This window comes from Pinus tabuliformis, chromosome 2_2 (assembly GCF_031772625.1).
Source record: "Pinus tabuliformis cultivar Carrire ecotype Pingquan chromosome 2_2, CPIR1, whole genome shotgun sequence".
In the NCBI taxonomy this organism is placed as follows: Eukaryota; Viridiplantae; Streptophyta; class Pinopsida; order Pinales; family Pinaceae; genus Pinus; species Pinus tabuliformis.
In genome coordinates, this window is record NC_142300.1 from 71,687,882 (window position 1) to 71,705,248 (window position 17,367).

The following is a 17,367-nucleotide window of genomic DNA, read 5'->3' on the forward strand; positions in this document are numbered from 1 at the left end:
TATGGTGTGAGTTTTGTAGAGTTTGTGGACATATACAGACTTCATGTCTGATGATGTAGAAATACCAAAGTTCGATGAAAACGTTGTTTTACGACTTTTGTAAATCAATCGGGAATGACATACATATTTGTTGTGCATTAGACTTGTTGGGAGAGTGCACTACTAATACATACAGGGTGCAGGAAGCAGAAGGATCTAAAGATGTTATACCAATTTATAACACACCCAAAGTATATAATCCAGGAAGAGGCCAAGGAATGCAAGTGATGAGCCCCAAATTTGGTAACATTTTGGGCTCATTTGGCCTAATTATCCTTGTTCAATCCTTCATTTTTCATAACTTATGCATTATTTTTTAGTATGTTTATGTCATTTGTACGAATAAGGGTAGTCACTCTTCCTAGGTGGCTAACACGTGCTCATTTCAGGTTTTTTGACACATGTCAGAGCAAAACCGAGCAGTCATGGGCTAGGAGACAGCCAAGATTGGGTTGAGGATTCATAGGGGGGTTGTCTATGGCATTAACTAGCCTCCCTTGGGACCTTCACCCCCAACTCTAAGCTCCAAAGGCCACCAAAACTGGATCTAGAAGGCAGCCAAACAGATTTTTGGAAGGAGTTGTTCACTCACAGTTTAGGCAGCCAAGTCCCATAGATTTAGGAGGCCAGCTAGGGCCTCGTGGTGTATAAATATTAAGGCCTCGGCCTTCGTGAGGGACTTTTGGAAACTCTTGCATACTTTTCACTACAGTGCTGCTAGCTCCATTTTGTTCTCTTGTAGCCATTGTTGGCATAACTCTTGACTTATGATTATTTTTTGATAATGAGAAGAAGTCAGATTTGATATCAGCTCTGGGATTTCTATAGGAGCCATAGCTCTCAGGGTTGGGCCCAACCTGAGAGCCTAGGGCCTCCTTCTTTGTATTGTTATCTTTTCTTTATGCATCGTGATTTTCCTTTTATGCATTTGAAACGTGTTTCTGTTGAGCAAGATTTAGTTGTGTTGGTTAAATAGGTCACTGTTGATAAATAGAATTGCTTCAGATGTGTAGAGTAGATTGGTAGGATAATAACAGATAAAGCTCCAAGAAAAAGGGTTGACAACACTCTCAGTTTCACCTCTCCCTTATTGGATCAGGGGCTGGAATTGCAGAAACAATGCTGCCCAACAAAAACACTAGTTTGCTTGACCATGCAATCTTTGGTGTAATGTTTTCATTTGTAGAAGTTAGTCATGCGTTCAGACCTTTTGAAATGTTTCTTTGCTTAAGTGTTGTACATGGTTCTCTTTATGAATAAAGCTGTTGTTCATTTGTTTCATTGACAGTTAGATTAGATTAGCTAAGATTTCGATTGTGTGCAGGACTTAGTTGATTCGGTTAAGTGTACACCGTGCAGGGCATCTCCACCTCTCTCTCATCCACCTAAGCTTCGTCCAGGCTAGCTGCTCCATCTCCTAGTTAGGTTCCTCGTCTCACAACTGTTCTTCTGCCCACGTAACCCTACCTTCTTGCTCCTCCATTGTCTTAGCCTTCTTTAAGCCAAGCCAGCTTTCCACACCCTCTCACCACTCCATCCATCAGTCCCTGGGTCATTTCAGGCCCCTACCCTACCTCCCTATCCATTCATGCACCCTACCTCACTCACCCATCCTCCAAAATCCAATTTTAAAACATCCTGTAGAAATTTCTGAACATCCTGTAGAAATCCCTGAAACATCCTGTAGAACCCTTGCAGACTTCCTGTAGAAGCTCACAAATGAGGTTGCTGGATAGCCAAACTTTGTGAAACTCTCTGGAAGAGTGTTAAGGACTCCTTAGACCCTCTTTGAACCTTCCCAACCTTTTCCAAGCATATCTCTTCCTTGATCCACCCCTGCTCAGTAAAAAGCCAGTTAAAACACATGCATGATAATTCTGATAACTTATTCAAAAATACAAAAAGATGTTTCCTTCAGATAGAGGTAGCCTAGACATGTGCATTTTACCTTCATATAATTAATGGCATCTCTTTTAATAGTTTGCATTCTCTCCTTTGCATCAGTAGGACTAGCTGGTAGAATTAGGGTTTTCTAGGGTTTATGTTACTTTTTGGCTTTCAGTTTCTTTCTGCAAGTAGATCAGCTTCCTTTGAGTTAGCTTCCATCCATCAGTTAAAAAGCATCTTCTAAGAGCTCATAGAAGTTGGCTTAAGCCCCTAGCGGACTTGTGCCAGCTGACCAAGTGACAGCTGCGGCAAGAGCTAGTACTTGTGCATACAGCACCGTCGCTTCCAAGTTTGTTACGAACTACCGGGTTGATAAAAGTAAAGAAGGGAGTCCCAGGAGTTGCAGCATTATTGCTGCAATACTGGACGGGCGAGGACCGACTATGAAGAGGAATTTGAAGCTCGAAGCCCGATGAGGAGGCATGCAACCACTTTTTCTTCTCCATCCCCCACTGCTGTCGCCTCCTTTCACCACCATTGCTGCCATATGATTGAAATACCTGCACAGTCATACCAGAACGTTGGTTTCTCAGAAAAAAATATTTTTAAGTGGGAAATAAAGCATGCAGAGGCTCAACGCTTTACCTGTCAAGGCAATCTAAGGACCCTGCACCTGTGAACGTGACTCCATTATTTTGGCATGCACCCCAGGAGGAGAAACGACTACAGGATGTCCTACAGGAATCCTGTAGCAGTTGATCCGGCTAGAGCACACACCATGAAGGAACCTGCAACTCATGAAGCCGGCGCATGCAACATTCACAGCCAGGAAACCGGTCTCGCAACCAGCAGCAGTCAATGAAGAGGAGCTCCCGTGCCTGTGCACGAAGCAGCAGCAAGCGGATCCATCATCCCTCGTCCTGAAGCCTGAGAAAAATCACGTCCACGGCCACACAGGTAAGTGCCTCACCCTATTTCGTCAAATTACATAAGCTATACTCTAAAATGTGCGTAACTATGGAAGTGAACAGATTGAACAAGTTGGGTAGCCATTCAACTAGCCACCACAACCAGTCCGACGGCCTCGTCAGATCCGAAAGGCTTTGGTTATGTCGAAAAGACAGGAAATGGACACGTGGGAAGCGTCCAGTCGGAGAGAAGCGGCGATCTAACAGGAATGGCGGCGGTAGATATACAGGGAAGGATTCGGCGGTCAGGCATACATGCAGCGGAATGATAGCGGTGACGTCGGCCAACGGGCCGACGGGGACAGCTCACCCCCACGCCACGAATTCCGCAGAAATTCAAATCAGCCGGCTGAATCACTTATGGCGCACTGCAGTCATTTATTCTCAACCGTTTTGTAGCCGAGTACGCATCCTAAATTCTCTGAAGGCTGTTAACCCGAGTTCTCGGCCTATTCCAACGTCCTGTTGCTGCACAGAAGGTCCAGAACCACTGAAGCGCTCCCCAGAATCCGTGCACGACTTCTACAGGAAGCTGCGCTACAGGAAGCCCAACATTACGGAGGAATTTGGACTGTTCACGTCGAAGGTGGCAATTCTGGAATAAGGTAAGCCTGAACACAGTTCTCCCATGCAATTGATTCAAAAGGTGGTGAAGTCGACGTGTTGAAGGGGTAGGAAACCGTGAATTAAAGTCTGTGCATGAATTTACAAGCCGTTTTCTTATCGCTGCATGAGAATTGTCGTCGTAGTATGTATGCGGGATTTTCTCCAGGGTTTGATTTATAATTGAGCCACTGTCAAGGCTCACTCGTAGAAAGTTGTGAATTTTATAAACTGTGTGCATAACAGAGACATAGCTCTGCGCTCTGTCTAAGAAAATCCCGAAGATCCACTTCTGTATACGAGCAGGCAAGCTCAGGACAACAAAGCAAGTTTTTACCATGCCAGGAGGGTTCATTAGAAAAGAGCCTACAGACTCAAAGAAGTTACGGGAAACCCCTGAGGTGGTGGACTTGTTTTCCCGTGCACAATGGATGTCATTATGTGACAAGCTTCAAGGTCACGATGATGAGGTTGCAGAAGAATTCCTGCGATCCTTGAAGCCAAAGTCAAAGACATTGTCCATTGTCAACTTCAGAGGATTGACCCTCAGACTCACCCCACAGTTCATTAGCAGAGTAACTAATCTGCTGATGGGGGTACCCTGGGATAAGGAGGAAAGAAAACTGGGTCAGAAAGCTAAGAAGGAGTTCTTCTTGCCAGAGGAACAATTCTCAGAGGACAAGAATGGAGTTCGAAGAACCAGCCTACAGCCGTTCTAGAGTGAGATCAGCCTCCAGATTATGAAGTATATTACGTGCGAAGGGCGATTTAGCATCGTGTATGGCTATCATTTCCGGTTGCTCACAGAACTCAGGCACCAAATGGACCTCCCCTCAAAGAAAAAGTTGAGCATTCCTTACTTCCTCCTGCAATCCATGACTGAGTGTGCCACCAAACTGAGAGAGGGAACGCCAGACCAGATAGCCCATCATGGGCTCATCAAGCTCCTCGTGGAAGATGCACTTCACACGTACACCGTCCCTCTCTCCTGGGAAACTTTTCGAAATCTGACTAAGGATGATGACATCCAAATTTTGGCTGAGGAGCTCACCTCCTCCAACAGCGAGGAGAAGGAACACACTCAAGCAGAGAAGAAAGGTAAAGGCCAAGAAAACCCGGGCAAAATACCAAAGAAAGAACAGAAGGGAAAACAAGAGAAAAACCAAGCTGCCAAAACAAAGGGTGACAAAACCACACCAACACCCAGGGAGAAAAGACTACAGAGCAGGGTGGAAAGGACTGAAAAAGTCCACGTCAGTGAGGGCGCCTCTAAGGCAGCCTCAGCGAAGTTAAAAGAAAAAGCACCCTCAGCCAAGCAAGCTAAAACGGTGCCGTCTGTTTCTACAGGAAGGTTAAAAACGGCTTCTACAGGAAGCCATAAATCAGCCACTACAGGGCTTTCTACAGGAAATCCTGAGAAAGGTAAACAGAAGGAGAAAACGGCCGAAATTCTTGCTAGGGAGGCAGCAGTTGTGCTGGCCACCCTAAGTACCTCTCCCAAGCCAAAGGAAAAACAAAAGAGGGAGACTCCTCTGTATTTCAAAGCAAGGAGGAGAGTAAGAATTAAAACCGGCAGGCCCCAACCTCCATCCAAAGACCCAATTACCATTGAAGACACCCCTACCTCGCCAAAGGAGAAGTCCCCTTCAGTCACTTATGAGTGGGGGAGCTCGAAGACAACTACCTGGAGGGAGAGAATGGAAAGGTTAGCTTCAAAAACCCCTTTACAAGATGTTGAAGCCGTTCTACAGGAAACATTGGCCAGGCTCAAGGAGACCGAAAGAATGGAGGGGGAGGCAGCCAAATCACCACAAAGGGAAGAAGAGGTAGAGCACATTATGGAACCTAGCCCCCAGCCTAGCTTGGGCTCTTATTATAACTTTTTGGAGGCCGGGAAAATCATTCCACAGAAATTCACAGTGTCGCTTTTCTTTGCACTGGAGGAAGAAAGGGTGAGGACCCACACATGGATGAGAATAGCTAAGTCTAAAGGAGTAGCAGATATAGGCCCCTTGGAGGAACAACTCAAGGAGGCAAGAAGAGAATTGGTTATGGCAAAACATGTGGGAAACTGCCAGCGAGTATTTCTACAGGAAGAGAATGAGAAACTCAAACTGCAGCTACAAGGACAGAGGAAAGAAAGGGGCACAGCATCAGAGGACACTACAGCAGAACCTCAAGGTAAAGAAGGAATGAAAGCTGATCTTGAGGAACTAAACTAGCAACTACAGGAAAGATAATTGCAAGCAAACATAGAGATACAAGCTCTCAAACAGCAGGTGCAAGAAAAGGAGGCACAATTGGCCTGCATGGCCAGTTGGGCTATGGATGCTCTACAATGTAGGAAGCCGGCCAAATCTTATGGCCTATACCTACGGAACCAGTGGCTGCAATTCCAAATTAATGCATTGGCACAGAGGGGTATCTCCCAAATCCAAAACCCCCAACAGTTCACAGATTTATGCGACAGCAGCTCAACAGAGGACAAGGCCAAGCTATCAGAGTTCTACCTCCATAATTTGGCCCTTCCAAATGTAACTTCATGGGACCCCAACACAGTCATTGGAGATATGCAGCTGATGGCACTAACCTCATGGTTAAACCACGAAGAAAAGAGAGCGGCAGAGGTCAAAGATGTTATGAACCGATAGTTACATGAACCACTGCTGATTAGAGCAGAGCCAGGGGACCCCACCGCATTGATATCAGCCCACCAGCACCTAGCAACCAACTCTCAGGCTTTATTAAAATACATGGATTAGCAGGCTCAGGCTATAGCACACTTCGAGGATATGGAGCGATTATTAGGAGACAATTGTGTTCATGCTTGCACCCGTAGGTGGAACACATTGTCCCACAGCCTCAAAATCAGGGAATATCACACTCCAACTAGAATGAGGGAGGCCCTGGCACGGGTGCCTCTCTACAAGAAGTCCATGTAGAACCTCCAGGCCAGCTGGATCGGCCTCAAGCTAAGCCCACCTTTGCTTTTGGGATTGGTAGAAGGAAGCACAGAAAAAGAAGAGCATAAGCAGTGGGAAGAGGTGGAAAGGAAGGTCGGGTTCCATGATAGTGAGGAGGATAATACTTCAGAAGCCTGGGATGTGAGAGTGGCGATTAAAGCAATGAAAGACGAGGAGCTGGACTAGTTGCTCAGGGATGAGCAATCGTTTTAGCAGGGGGGTGATGATGAGCCCCAAATTTGGTAACATTTTGGGCTCATTTGGCCTAATTATCCTTGTTCAATCCTTCATTTTTCATAACTTATGCATTATTTTTTAGTATGTTTATGTCATTTTTATGAATAAGGGTAGTCACTCTTCCTAGGTGGCTAACACGTGCTCATTTCAGGTTTTTTGACACATGTCGGAGCAAAACCGAGCAGTCATGGGCTAGGAGACAACCAAGCTTGGGTTGAGGGTTCATAGGGGGGTTGTCTATGGCATTAACTAGCCTCCCTCGGGATCTTCACCCCCAACTCCGAGCTCCAAAGGCCACCAAAACCGGATCTAGAAGGCAGCCAAACAGATTTTTGGAAGGAGTTGTTCACTCACAGTTTGGGCAGCCAAGTCCCATAGATTTAGGATGCCAGCTAGGGCCTCATGGTGTATAAATATTAAGGCCTCAGCCTTCGTGAGGGACTTTTGGAAACTCTTGCATACTTTGCACTACAGTGCTGCTAGCTCCATTTTGTTCTCTTGTAGCCATTGCTGGCATAACTCTTGACTTATGATTATTTTTTGATAATGAGAAGCAGTCAGATTTGATATTAGCTCTGAGTTTTCTATAGGAGCCATAGCTCTCAGGGTTGGGCCCAACCTGAGAGCCTAGGGCCTCCTTCTTTGTATTGTTATCTTTTCTTTATGCATCATGATTTTCCTTTTATGCATTTGAAACGTGTTTCTGTTGAGCAAGATTTAGCTGTGTTGGTTAAATAGGTCACTGTTGATAAATAGAATTGCTTCAGATGTGTAGAGTAGATTGGTAGGATAATAACAGATAAAGCTCCAAGAAAAAGGGTTGACAACACTCTCAGTTTCACCTCTCCCTTATTGGATCAAGGGCTGGAATTGCAGAAACAACGCTGCCCAACAAAAACACTAGTTTGCTTGACCATGCAATCTTTGGTGTAATGTTTTCATTTGTAGAAGTTAGTCATGCGTTCAGACCTTTTGAAATTTTTCTTTGCTTAAGTGCTGTACATGGTTCTCTTTATGAATAAAGCTGTTGTTCATTTGTTTCATTGACAGTTAGATTAGATTAGCTAAGATTTCGATTGTGTGCAGGACTTAGTTGATTCGGTTAAGTGTACACCATGCAGGGCATCTCCATCTCTCTCTCATCCACCTAAGCTTCATCCAGGCCAGCTGCTCCATCTCCTAATTAGGTTCCTCGTCTCACAATTGTTCTTTTGCCCACATAACCCTACCTTCTTTCTCCTCCATTGTCTTAGCCTTCTTTAAGCCAAGCCAGCTTTCCACTCCCTCTCACCACTCCATCCATCAGTCCCTGGGTCATTTCAGGCCCCTACCCTACCTCCCTATCCATTCATGCACCCTACCTCACTCACCCATCCTCCAAAATCCAATTTTAAAACATCCTGTAGAAATTTCTGAACATCCTGTAGAAATCCCTGAAACATCCTGTAGAACCCATGCAGACTTCCTGTAGAAGCTCACAAATGAGGTTGTTGGATAGCCAAACTTTGTGAAACTCTCCGGAAGAGTGTTAGGGACTCCTTAGACCCTCTCTGAACCTTCCCAACCTTTTCCAAGCATATCTCTTCCTTGATCCACCCCTGCTCAGTAAAAAGCCAGTTAAAACACATGCATGATAATTCTGATAACTTATTCAAAAAGACAAAAAGATGTTTCCTTCAGATAGAGGTAGCCTAGACATGTGCATTTTACCTTCATAGAAGTAATGGCATCTCTTTTAATAGTTTGCATTCTCTCCTTTGCATCAGTAGGACTAGCTGGTAGAATTAGGGTTTGCTAGGGCTTATGTTACTTTTTGGCTTTCAGTTTCTTTCTGCAAGTAGATCAGCTTCCTTGAGTTAGCTTCCATCCATCAGTTAAAAAGCTTCTTCTAAGAGCTCATAGAAGTTTGCTTAAGCCCCTAGCGGACTTGTGCCAGCTGACCAAGTGACAGTTGCGGCAAGAGCTAGTACTTGTGCATACAGCACCGTCGCTTCCAAGTTTGTTACGAACTACCGGGTTGATAAAAGTAAAGAAGGGAGTCCCATGAGTTGCAGCATTATTGCTGCAATACTGGAGCCCACCAGCAAGGCAGAGGCAAAGGAGGATTTGGATGAGGCCGAGGATCAATCATTTGTTATAACTATGGGAAGCTGAGAAATTTGGTCTGGGATTTCCCTAACCTGTGCATCACATGTAATTACTACAAGCAACTAGACCATGCTACTAAGTGTTGTCCTAAGCTCATTGTAAAATGGTAGGAAAAAAGGGGACAAAATGTGCAGATGATCAGTGTGGAAGAGCACACATATTGACTACAAGTCGAAGCAATTATGTACAGAGGAGAAAGGATGGGAGCAGATACCAATGGGTTATGGAATCAACAATACCAATGGGTTAGGAAGGTAGCAGAGCCACCTCCCAAGTTTGATCTAGCAAAGGAAAAGGAAACATAAAGGGAGGCGAGAAGGGATTTGGTTGCAACATAAGAGGGTCAATCAGATTTGACTATGTGGCCAGCACAACCAATTAATGGCTTGCCACTAATTTATGACAAGTATGCACCAAAAGGAGGAGATGGAGAGTCAATCTTGATCAAAAATTTTATGGACAGTTATTTAGACTTAATAAAAGATAGATAAACCTTAAATAACCTACATAGAATGATCGGCCAATGTGCATAATGACAAGAAGGGCCTATAGCACAAGACCCCAAGTGCGCAGTTAAATATATCATGTGTAAGAAGAGGACAAATAGGGAGTTCAGAACCAATGCGTAGATTGGAGCATATGATATGGATCAAATTATCTTGGACTTGGGAGATGTGAACATTCTTCTGAAGCAAACATGAGAGATGATGAGTAGACCAAAGTTGATATGATCACCTATCTAGTTGATAATGGCCAATTAATCAAGAACCTTCCCTATTGGCATGTTGGTAGGAGTAGAAGTTAACATTGTGGACGACACTAATCCTTATTGAACATTACTTGGGATCAATTGGGCCTTCGACAATCAAGTTATATCAGTCCTAAAAGAAGGAAAATGGTCTTTGAAACTGAGGACTTAAGGTTCACTGCACCTTTAGATCCGATGAAGGGAGAGTGATACGTGGAACCAATCAAGTATGGATTTAGCACGACAGAACTTGGCAATATTTACAATACAAAAATGCATAGGGAAGATTATGTTAATCCAACTACTAATGAAGTTCTTAGTTGCCGAAGTGTTAGCTCTTGCGCATCATACTCAGATGCATCCTTTGACAAACTTTGCACAAGTTACATGAATTTCCACCAAGATATGTCTCATATTACCTACGCATTGCATTGGATCAGGACAAAAGTGCATAATCCTCTGAGGGATGACGAGATGACACGGATGTTCACCATGGAGGTAGTGTTGGGAGCAATCTTGATGCAAAGGTGCGTTATGCCTCAAATTGGAATGAGGGAGTGGCATAAATTACTATAGACTGCACACATGATGTGGAACAAGGGACTTCATAGGACAATGCACAGTCTTCAAAGGATTGAATAGCTTTCAGGAACTAACAAGGGGGAAATCATGAAAACCATGAAAAGGTGAGAGACACTGAAAAACAACAGGATCCGTGAAATTGTCACATTAATGATCATTTGGGTGCACTGTAAGGACATAGTCCTTGCAAATTGGTGAATCTGGAGAAAGCAGTTGTTGATATGATATTAGCATGCCTAACTCCGTGCATTGAGGCAAAAGAAACCTGGAGGAGTAAATATGAAAGGATACTGAATCACCCCTGATGAATTTGGAGTTATTACAACTAGGAAATCGTGTAGTGAGGTATCCAAGTATAAAAGGGGGAGGCCTTATAGGCAAAGCTCATTCTACTAATACATAGTATTTTGTCATCTCCTGTTCACTTCCCGTGCCATATCTAGGAGTGTCAAAACATTGACTACTCTGCAAAATATCCATCATAATATACAGACCAAAACCTCCCTGAAGAATCAAAGGAAAGTTGCCCTGAAATCATTCTGGAGAAAGTTACCTTAAAACCTAGTTTTTGGCATCGGCGCGTTCTGCTCCACTACCTACCCGTTCTTATGGCAGGTTGCTTAGTTAGACACTCACACTGTCAGCACGGCTTTTCATAGGAAAAATCATGCTGAAATCATTCTGGCATGCTTTCCCAAACTAGAGGAGAAGCTCGACTCACTAGAACCTTCGGGAACATGGAGTTGGATATTGGTTGTTGATATATGGTCAAAGCTCTTTCATTTGGGCCTCTTGATCTTATCATCATGGGCTTTCCCCTTGTGATGTGGACCTTCCTCCCTCTTTTGTGGATCCCTAACTCTCTCTTCCTTCCTATAAATTCACCCCCTTCAATTCCCAAATGGTTGGTCATTGATTGTTGCAACCCTATGTTAAGATTATGCTTACATGCTTCCCATTCTAACTTGGAGAAGGAGTGCTTGAAGAGTCTTTGCTTGGACTTAGACATCCACCCAAAGGAAGGCATCAACATCAAGGCATAGGTTGTATGATTCCCTTTTCAGTTTATTAATATATACTTCTGATGTTCACTTTCCATAATTGTATAAATATTTATGTGATTAGATTAATGTTCCTTGATCTGTTAAGTAGTTAATGCTTCATATATGTTATATATGCTCTCATGTCTTGTATAGTACTTTTATCTTCCTTGCGGGTTTTTGGATGTGGAGAACGAATTAAGAGCGAGGCCTGGAGCAAAAGATTCAAAGCCATCTCTAAAGAACGAACGATTAGCATCAGAACAAGGTAGGTTCCTCTTTCTTATTGCATTTGTCAAGCATAAGCTAGGAAAGTGAGTATTAGATTGTTTGGTTTGTTGCTAGACCCACTCATTGGGCTAGAGGGATCGCCTTTGTCCGCAGAGGGGATTTGCCTTCACAACAAAATGGTGACTCCACTGGGGAGGCTATAGCATGTTCATCCTCCTTTCTCAACTGATCTCTTGATCAGTTTGACCGACCATTGTGTTCTCAGTTAGTTTGGGTTGATATAAGTCTGCACAATCATTGGTTATTGTCTTGGAGTGCTCAGTCTGGAAAAGTTTGTGAAATTATTTTTATTTTTTGCTTGTTTCCTTGACCAACGCATTTTTTGATCTGACAGTCGCGCTGCCAGCGCGCTTTTTCTTAAGGCAGTTGCGCTTATCCCCTGTTTGGCCTCGACAGTCGCGCTGATCCCTAAGATTGGAAAAATTTAGGGTTTATCTATAAAACCTCGGTGTGTCTGAGCCCCTGATATCTTGTTTTGTTCTGTATGACTTCTTTTTGTTGATGTTTTGGTTTTTTACCTTGTTTTATTAGAAAATTCTTACTTCTTTGGACTTTCAAGTATATGAGTGCAATTTGATTGATTTTAGGGTTTGTAGGTCGATTGGTTGCCTCTTGTCGCTTGTGAGTGTCTCTAAGTCTCTGGTTTGTTGATGATTAGGTCTGTTCATTTGGTAAAATCACTTGAAACATTGACTTGCATTGATTTCGGTTTGTCTTGTGCAAAGTTGTTTTTCATGTGTATTAGGTCATCGTGCATTTGAAATCCATCTTTGTCGCTTATCAAGCATATATTACATTTTTTGGTTTACAAACTAGAATGAACATATTTGATTATCTATTTGAAAGAGAAAATGAAAGAGATTTCATTGAAGTGCTTTGAGTTTGGTGTTATTTTTTATTGATGCCTTATTGCATTTAGGAGCATTTTGGAATAGAATCTTCATTTTTTCTTTAGTTGAAGCTTAATTGCATATAGACATCTGAAAATCAAAGAGCATCATATAAGTAAAAGTGCATTTTAGTGAAATGAATATCATTTTTTGCTTTCAATAGATTGCATATTCGTCAGTGAAAGTGAAGTTTAGCTTTTCTCTTGCATTTTGCATTTGGAAGGTTAGTGGAGGCATATTGTTTGATGTATTAATTGCTTGTACTCTCTTCCCTCGTTAGCATAGAATTCATTGAAATTAAAGGTTTCCTTTTTCTCATATAGTTTCATACTAGGATTCAAGTGACATCGTTTGAGCCCAAAATTGAAACCTAATTCAAGAAAAACTTTAAAATTTACTGAATTAACATAAGGAACATTTGGAACTTAACGCAAAAAATTGGAGGTCTAGGCTAGAGACATGTTCCAGTGTCTATAAACCTCGCAATTGTAATTAACTACCTGCATTGTATCGCGGGGGTGAAATCTCGTTCAAGTACGAAAGTATATCGTAGTTTCTCCAGTACTATATGGTATATCGGAGGCACTCTAGTATGGCAAGTATATGGGAACTCTCTCACTGAACGGTTATGCATTAGACAACGCTAACATGGACTTGTGCTACCTGTACCGTCAAGTATATATTGGGAGACCCCATTAGATTACTATCCTTTAGCCACAGGTAACTGAGTCAGCCTCCTTGTAAACGTGATACACCGAACACAGTATTCGGGGAGATCATCCATCGTACGTTAAGTCATTGGTTTTGGCTAAGGTGTATATAACGGTTCACTGATACTTGGAAAACCGCTTGCCTAGTACACCCTTTTTTATATATTTCTTGTTTTAAGTTCTAAAATTTAACTGCCCACGATAACATGACTTACCCATGCAATTATCCTTGGCCTCATATTACCTAATTAATAGTAAATTTTAAATTATAGGCTCAAATCAACCACCCCTTTTATTGTTTTTGAGAAAAAGGTCATTGTGGTTGAACCATCGGGTTCACCTTACATTTCCCCTTCATCATCTGATACTGAAGGGTCATCACAAGGAGTTCATCCTGAGTTTTCATAGTCACTTGAAGCCCAAGGTCTTGAACTTGGAATTGTCCCAAGCATCCAACCCCTTGCTTCTCGTCCTCCACCTCGAGACTCATCATCATCTCAGGAATCTGATCCAGAAACTCCTGAGAGTCCACAGAGGTTTGTTTTATTCCCTCTGAATCCACTTTTTGATCCATTGGTTATATCTCCTCAAAAACCTTATAGTCCATACAACAATCCTAGTGTTCCTTTGGAGTTATCTCCACGACCATCTTAGATTCCTCCTCGCCAATTGTTTCCACCCATGGCTTCAGAAGGTGAGTTTCCAACCTCTTCTCAAGGTCCTCCAAAAGTCTCAGCTACTCATACTCCTGGTGTTGATAATGATTTTGAATATGACTTTCCACCTGAAGGTTATCCATATGTGGGAAGTGTTGCACCTCCACCACCCCCTGAAAGCAGTGGGCCTATATTTCCACCTGGTTATACATCATTGGCTCAATTGGTTTCAGGTACTCCAAGTGTGTCTTCACTATATCAAAATGCCATTTGGTCATCGAGCACCATGCCTACTTCAAGTCTGTTTATTTCAAATGTGGCTTCTCAAATTCTTATACCAACTACAGTTTTGTCACTTCTTGTACAACCGACAGTCACGGTTGGGGAAATCAATGTCCCTATAAGTTCCCAAGGTCCTACATTAAGTGGAAAATATGTGCCACCACCTATTCCACCATATGGGGGGAAACAGACACCTCCACCTTATGTACCTCCTGTTTCAGGTGGACCTTATGTGAGTGCACCTCAAACTCACGCTATCAGAGCTAGTCAAAATGTTGGTAGTGTACCTTATCCTAGTGGATCATCAATTCCATCTGGATCAGGCCAAATCTCGTATCAATAGCCCTTTTCGGCTCAAATACACTACTAGCAACCGTACCCTCTGTATGGCTCTCAACAGCCTCAAAATCCACCCTTTACTCAATAGGCAGGCCCCTAGATGCAGCCTAGTTCAAATCCCTCATTTGGGGTAGTTGGTCAAGCTGGAACTTATTAGTACCAACCTAGAACTCAGCAAATTCCACAAGAAACTTACCAACATTAGTCTTATGTACAACAACAACCTTTCGTTTAACAAGGAACTTATGTGCAGCAAGGGCCTTACCAACAACCGTTGCAACAGCGAGGACGGCCCTTGCAACAGCAATACCAACCTTTATATCAACAAGGTCAACCTATGCAGCCACAAGGTCCAACAGTTGCAATGACAACCTTATAATCCATATGTCGCGCAAACTGTTTATCCACCTTATGGTTCTCAACGGCCTATGGCAGGTTAGTATCAACCTTACACTGGTCAAAACCCACCTTTGTGGGGGCATAATCCACCTTTGTATGGTCATAATACCCCTCAGTAGGGGTAATATCAAGCTCCTTATGGTCAAACTGCACCACTTTGGGGGAAAACCCATACCAGCAAGGATGGAATCTGCAAGCTCGGCCTTATCAAAGGCCTTCCATGCCTTTCAACCCGCAATTTCCATTTCTAGCAACGTTGTAACTGTTGGATTTGTCGAGGATCACTAATGATCCAATACTCCATTTGCCATATTGACCTCTGGTTCCCACTAAGATTCCTAGCGATTTCCCGAAGTTCAAAGGAAAGTCTGGAGAAGACCCCCAAGCCCATGTTATGACTTACCACTTATGGTGTTCATCCAATTCCTGGGTTGAAGACTCTATTCGTCTATGTCTTTTTCAATGAACCTTGATGGGTGTTGCCGCGAAATGGTACATAGAGTTACCTCGAGGTGCCTATCAAGACTTCAATTCTTTGGAAATTTCCTTCCTTACTCACTTCCAATTACCAGTTCGTTATGAAACTGGTACCCATCTGCTTATGTCTCTGAAACAGAATACTGCTACCCACATCTCTGATCACATCCACGAATGGAGGTGTTGGCGTCACCTTATCAAGTTTGATATATCTAATGAGTTGTTAACTAAATTTACCAAATCAATCATCAACAAGATTGCTGCAGACATAGAAATGGGAGGTTGTGTTACTGAAGATCAAGCCATTGTTTGTGTCCAATATTTAGATTTGGTGTATTCCCAATCTGGCACGTTATATGATCTCTTGCCTAATGCTCCAAGGCCATCTACAGATCCAGCATCTTCTAAATCTCCAAACGTACCACCTGTCGATGGTATTATTGGATCAGTGTCTCAAACTTCCAATAAAGCTTCTTCGAAGCAAAAATCCTTTTGAATACTGCATCCAATCCTCCTTTGAAACCCTCTTCAAATCTTGGTAAAACCTCTGAGGTTAATGTCGTTTAGTCTACTACGGCAAACAAATCCTCCAAAGGTAAAAAGAAGGGTAAAGGAAAAGAAAAATATGATACCCCAAAACAGGATCCTCCAAAGTCATCTGTTGATGATGCCTCCAAATGTAAGCCTAAATATCCTTGCCTCATTTGTGAGGAAGATCACTATACCAAGGATTGTCTCCGTCGTGCGGAAGTTAGTCGCTTGTTAAAAGGCACTCAAGGGATATTGATTGTACTAAAAGAACCTTTTCCATCATAGTAGACCCAATTGGTAGAACAACCACAATCTTCTACATCTTCAAGTTCTCAGGTTTACATGAGTGGAACAGTGCCTATTTATGTTGCCACCCGGTCAAAAGATTATCAAACTCCTTAAAAGCAAATGGTGGAGAAAGAAGTTACTTATATACCTGCTACTTCTGCTCCACCCAGTTCTGATCCTCTTCATATTGAGATACCCAGTAATTACTTTGTTATCCGACCACCACCCAAAGGTGTTCTTCAGAAATCATCTTACAATCTGAATGCGTGAGGTTACCAGCATTACAATATTGTTGAAGACTTGGCTCAAGCGCCTTTGGCAATGTCTGCCTTGAAAGTTCTTCAAACTTGTCCAATGCAGCAGAAATCATTACTATCGTCTATAGGAGGGATTGATCATAAGGATTCGAATTTGATCACTTTTGACCTGGAATATCATGTTCCTTGTCTTCCCCCATCAAATTGAATTTTTGATCCAAGTCATTATTAAAGGGAAGACGATTTATCGGACTGTGATTAATGAGGGTGCCTCCACTTGCATCATGTCTATTTCATGTTGGAAATCCATCGGATCTTCGCCCCTCAACTAATCTCCAAACACATTAGAAGCCTTTGATGGCAGAGGATCTCATCCTTATGGTATTTTCATGAGTTTTCTCATCACCTTGGAAGGGAAAACTCTCGAATTAAAAGTAGAAGTCATGGATGTGAATTTGAATTATAACCTTCTGCTTGGATGAAGTTGGACTCATGCTATGTTTTATGTGGTTTATTCTTTGTTGTGCGTACTCTGTTTTCCTCATGAAGGAAAAATAGTTACCGTTGATCAATTGGCCTTTTTCTCTTCCAGTTCTTCGAATGGCAACGTGCCATATGTGGGAAATGTCGACATTCCTTATGAGAGCGTTGGGGCAAGTATTTTTCAATATTCTTCTCTTATGGGAACTTTTTCCCTCCCACCTCCTCATGCCGCTTTTGTCAACATGATCTCTACTATTTACAATCCTTGGATTGTTCCATCTCCCGACCAGGTTGATTCTTTGGGCGATGTTATGCCGCTCATCCCTGTAGAACAAGCTTACCAAGTTGTTGTTTTGGCTTCAGCGGCCACTTCTAAAAGTCATACTACTCTTAGTATGCATCTAGATGCATATTCACAGTCTCCTTGGCTTGGTTCTTGGGATTCTCTGGATCCTTTGAACGAGACATTTCCTACTGACAAGAGTATCACTAAGGTTATGTCTCTTGAGGAAATGCCTTGGAATGATGCTCATCATCATTCCTTGTTTC